Source organism: Panthera uncia (assembly GCF_023721935.1).
Source record: "Panthera uncia isolate 11264 chromosome E2 unlocalized genomic scaffold, Puncia_PCG_1.0 HiC_scaffold_19, whole genome shotgun sequence".
Taxonomy (NCBI): domain Eukaryota; kingdom Metazoa; phylum Chordata; class Mammalia; order Carnivora; family Felidae; genus Panthera; species Panthera uncia.
The window spans coordinates 1,515,435-1,521,461 of NW_026057588.1; positions in this window are offsets into that span (position 1 = coordinate 1,515,435).

A 6,027-nucleotide genomic window follows, 5' to 3' on the forward strand; every position below is an offset into this window, starting at 1 on the left:
CAGAGCTGGGGACAACTTCCTGCCCTCCACGTCCCTGGGCTGATGCCCCTCACTCATCTGGTAATAGAATTTGTCAGTATCTGCTAGTGGCAGAAGGAGGTGGAATAGGGGTGTCCAGGGGTTGTTCCAAAACTATGGACATCTCTCTACACCAGCCCCATGTACCTAGTGGCTCTGCTCTGCACACTGGATCTCCTTAGAAATTACATCTGGTATCAGATGTTGTTACTTCCCGGTTCCAGCCTCCATGCCAGCTGTCCATCTACTTGTGCTGAGGCCGAGTACAATGTCATGGACAGGAGGCCAACCCTGGGGCTGATCCCCATTTGGCAGCAGCAGGAGACCTGACACAAGCCATGGGAGGGGAGCTTACAGGAGGGTCTCAACTACAAGATGAATCTTTGAGTTGCTGCTCCATGAGTCAGGGCTCGTTTTCTGGAAAAGCCTTCTCGGTCAACTCATATTTTCAGAAGTATCTCATTGGATTTGATGTCAACTAATGTATTATGAAAGGACCTTATTCGACCCTATTAACTTAGATGCAGCTGAATTAACAAACATGGGCCCTATTTACAAAATTCACCAGGTTGCCAATGAGTAGATATCTTGAGGTCAGAAAGTATTGCATCAGGAATCCAGGTCCCCAGTGTCATCCCTTTTCAAACTGTGATGTTTGCAAACTTGCAAAGACATAGGATGTACTTTGCAAGGACCACTGATACCCTTGATCCTCTGAAGGTGAGAAGGACACAAGCTTGAGTTATGGCTGACGAGAACACGGTAGAGATGCCTGGGCGATCCCAGATCCCACTGGGGCTTTGACACACATGTCTGCAAGGCCAGGCCATGGCTCATTGAAAAGTAAAGCAATGAGGTTCCCAAGGAAGCAGCCCTGACACCCTGCCCCATCTACTGGCTTTTTTATTTCTTGGATCTGCTGCTCACAGTTTCTGCATCTCTTGCTCATGTCACTGCAGCCAGCATGCCTCTCCTGCAAGAGCAACCACCTCCTACCTTCCATGGTCTATGTTCCACCCATCCTACAGCTTCACTTTTTTAGAAGACAGCAAAGAAGAGAGAAAGCAGTCAGGAGGCAGTGCCTGAGGGCTGCACCTGAGTGCAAAGGCATGTCATCACTGTGACTGTCTGGACATCATGTGGCTACTTAGGGCCTCAAGATGTCTGGGTTATCCACACACGTCACATGGTCACATGCACATATGTGACCAACTGACTGTGCCTAACTCTTGTTACCCAAAATGTTTGATGTTACAGAGGCTAAAGCCCTACATGCCAGGTGACATTTAATCTCCTGAGATTGATGACCCTGAGGAACAGTTGTTTCTGGGCCATCACAGATCTTGTGTCTGACTCACAGAATGAGAAGAACGCAGGGTTTGTTTGCTGCTGCCAGTTGCCTCCATAATTGCACGGTCCCTTGAAGGCAGGCAGGAAGTCTCCTTCAACCTCTGGAGCACTGGGAGGAGCCGTAGCTGAAGGAGGTGGTGAAGACACCGCTTCATCTCCTCCAGGTGCATTGCCGGACAAGCTACCCCAGAGGTCATGGAAGACACAGGCTCATCAACCAAATTAGTATTCTGGAATCACAAAATTCCTTAAATAAATTTGAATGGCACAGTGAGAAGCAGAGGGGATGAGACAGAAGGAACACATTACCTGATACCAGGGTTGCAAACTGTCACGTGTCCAGTCTCTCTCTGTCACATTAGCCTTTCCTGCTTATGGGGACCAGAGCTCAAGTATGAGCAGAAGTCCCACATCTGGAAGGGCTCGGAGAAAATGGCATACACTGGTTCCATCAGACAGACATGGGGACAAGGGTTCCTGGTCACAGCAAACCTGCACAGCCCTGAGTGCTCACATGGACACCTGGCCTATATTGTACCTGATATATTTGCCAGTGCAGCAGCTTTACCCCCAACAGAGAGGCTACAAGAAAGGTTGTGGCTTTGAAGACATGACTGCAGGGAACAGATGACAGGCTCATCTGGGACTTCCAAAAGCAATGTCTATGGAAGGTGGAGACCCCTTCGTGAGACAGCTGGAAATGAGACTGGAGATACCATACCTCTATGGTCTGAATGTTCGTATGCCCCTCAAACTCATGTTAGAATCCCAACACCCAAGATGATGGGGTTAGGAGAGGGGCCTGTGGGAGGTGCTTAGGTCAGGAGGATGGAGCCTCTATGGATGGGAGTGGGGCCTTTACAAAAGAGACCCCACAAAGCTCACTCACCCCTCCACCAAGTGAGGACATGACAAAGAGGTGCTGTCTGTGAACCAGGAAACATGCTCTCACAGACACCTGATTTGTAGGCATCTTGATCTTGGACTCACTACTCACTAAGGGCAGACAGGGGTAACAAATAGATATCTCCTGTCCCCATGAGGAGAAGATTGAGGGGTTCATGCAGCCCCTTGGGCAAGGCTCTGCACTGCCTGCACTCGGGGTCAGGCCCCAGCCTAAACCAGACCCTGCTCTCTACTGTCCTGGGGTGTGTCACCCTGGGCCAGGATGCCCCCTACACCAACATCCCACAGAACATGCAGATGGTGAGGTGGGGGTGGCGGTCTCCAGGGCCCAGGCCAAATGGCATGGTGGTGCGGCTCCCCTCCCCAACCTGGTCTGGGCAAAATCCTCAAACTTCCTGGATGTGGGCAGCATGCAGGGCTCAAGCATCACAGGCAGCACGGCATGCGTGGAAGGGCAGGTGCCACTGCCTGAGGACTCTGAGCTTCACAAGGTGATCCCACAATGCAGTCCTGAGAGATTTTCCAGGGGCCTAGACACCCTTGAGAAGCAGTGAAACAAGAGACGGTGTGTGCCCTGTGCAGAGTGGAAGGGGGTCTACGTGGTGATGTTTCTTCCCAGTGGGCACAAGGCTGCGTGAATGCTCGGTCTCCCACTGTGAAGGCACAGGGAGGAGACTGAGGCTTTCAGAACTAGCTTCCTTCTCTCATGCTGCAAGCCCTCGTCCCATGCTCTGCAAGAGCACTTCCCAGCGAGCCTGTGAGCTCTGCCCCCTGCACCACAGCAGAGGGGAGGAAGGCCTGGAGGCTTCTCTGGTCAGGGCCCCACCGGCCCCTTCTGGACACAGTGCCACGCTGCCCTGTCTCTGTTCCAGTGCGTCCACACGAGGCTCCTGGCGGTCTCCTCTGGGGTCCTCTAGCTTCACTGTGCACATGGCATCCAGCACAGGCACACAGCTAGGCGGGGCTCCAGAGAAACAGCACTCTGCTTCAGGGAGGACAGATAATTGTCTCATGTTGGCAGAAGAGTCGATTTTCTGGGTCTGAAGTTTGCAAACAAAATCCCTGTCTTTGAGAAGGCAGATTAGCAATGGAATACCTTCCACATGGTTATCTGTGTAAATGATTTGTCCTGAAATCAATCTCTCTGTGTGCCGAACAGCATTCTAGGTGCATCTGTGAGGTGCTTCTGGGTGAGGTTCACACCTGAATCTGCCCTCCCTAGTGAGGGTGGGCCTCGTCCAGTGCACTGAGGCCTGAATACAGCAGAAAGGGTAGTAAACCCCTCTCCACCTGGCTGCTGAGCGGGACCCGGTGTTCTCTGCCCCCGGACCAGAATGTGCATTTGCTGTGCTTGCGCTCTTGGGCCTCCCAGCTCAGGCTCTGACCCCCACCGCCAGCTCCCAGGTCTGCAGCAGGCAGGCTGCACATTAGGGGGCTCCCAGCCTCTATAAGGTTGTGAGCCAATTCCTTATAGTACACACACAGGTATACACACACACACACACCAAACACACAAAGGTACACACACTACACACACACACAAGTCCACTTTCACGCCACACTCACACCACACACACACCCTACACACACACACACACACACACACATACACACATCACCAGCTCCCGGGTCTGCAGTGGGCAGGCTGCAGGTCAGGGGGCTCCCAGCCTCCATAACTTTGTGAGCCAATTCCTTGTAATAAATGTTATACGTTATATTTCCCCGGAAAACCCACACTAAGACAACCGTGTTCATTATAAAAGACAAGAACCAAAATTACAGTTGTACTTTCCCAATTTTCACAATTTTATATACACACATACATACACACACGCACATGACACAGTTGGGGAAGAAACACAGCAAAATAGCCTGGTGGTTACAACTGAGTAGTGGGACTCTGAAGAAATATTGATTCTTTATCCTTTATTCTAATTTCTATGTGTGGTATGAGCCTAATTTACTTTTTTCAGAAAATAATAAGCATCTGTTTTTTCTAAACTCGTACTGTTCACAGTTAAAGGCATTGATTTACAACCATCACAAACATGGAAACCACCCAGTGTCCATCTACTAGTAAATGAATAAACAAGAGGTAGGACCGTGCATATGAGAGACCACACAGACATGAGCAAATCGCTGATGTGCGTCCCCTCGCATCACAGTGAAGTTCAGATGTCCTGCAGAAAGTGACTGTCCCGTCCCACGACCCCAAAGTCAAGAACAGGGAAAGCTGGTGGACAGGGAGGGAAAGCAGATGTGAACTTGTCTGGCAAGGGGTGAGGGGGTTACTTTGAATGGACATGAGGAGACTCTGGGGGTGAAGGAAATGTCCTGGATTGTGGAGGTGGCCTCACAGGTGTGTACATCTGTCAAAACTTACACAAAAGACACAAGAACAGTAACCATCTGTCTCATGTCAACATCTGGTGAGATTACATGTCAGCTGTGCATTTCATGCTAATGCCTATTCACTCGCTGGTTTGACGGGGTTTGGGGGTTTTCTGCTAACTATTGTTTCTCCTTTAATTTTATTCCTTCCAAAAATGATGATCTGTTATATGTACCAATATTAATATGTTCTTAAACAATACGAGGGTTAGGGCAGTCAAAAACCCATGAATAACTTATGACTTCCCCCAAATCTAACCGCTAATAGCTACTTTTTAGCAGAAGCCTTACTGGTCACATCAACAGTCAATTAGTACGTATTTTGCATGTTGTATGCATCATATGCTGAATTCTTACAATAAAGTAAGTCAGAGAAAGGAAAATGTCATTGAGGAAATCATAAGGAAGAGAAAACATATTTACAGGACTGTATGGTATGATTTTTTTTTAATCCAGACAAAAAAAAAAACTTAAAAAATCAACATCTAAGCAGACCTGCACAGTTCAAAACCCCATTGATTCTATCTGGATAGAGCCTCCAAACTCTCTCCAGATTAAGAATTACTATTTTATGGGTGCCTGGGTGGCTCAGTCAGTTAAGCGTCTAACTCAGGATCTCAGCTCAGGTCATGATCCCAGAGTCGTGGGAAAAAGCCCCAAATCGGGCTCTCCACTGAGCATAGAGCCTGCTTGGGATTCTCTCCCTCCCTCTGCCCCTCTTCCCTACGTATGCTCTCTCTCAAAATAAATAATAAACATTAACAAAAATGAATTAACATTTTAAGGGGTATCTCCAGACTTTATATACACTCTTAGCACAATGCTTATATAAAATCACTCCCAAACATGTTTATTATTGGGGAAAGAGATGGGACTCTTGGTTGCAAGTGACAGAAATTCAGCTCACAATCGTGGATCACTTACATCTAAAGGTGCTGCAGGTACAGCTAGACCCAGGGGCTGAGAGGCCATTGTTGGGCTTCCTCCTCCCCTCTCTCTGATTGCCTCTGGTTCTGCTTGGGGTTGGTTTCCCTCTCCCGCCACAATGCACAATAACGACAAATACTCTCTCTCACCATACTGAGAGTCTCATGGGAGGACTACAGTTGGGTCTCATGTCCAACCCGTGAACTTATAACCCTGAACAGGATGGGGAGCCATGACCACTCAGACCTGGGCCACCTGCCTGTGCCTGGGAAGGGTGTGTCCATCACCTCACAGAACCTCAGGGCTGGGTGGGAACAACATCTTGGTGGAAGGATGGTGCTGAGCAGGCAGAACCAGCAGAGGTGTCGCTGTGTTAGAGCCACAGGTGAATGTCCAATCACAGTTCATCCTTTGGGGCCATGGTTTGTTGCCATA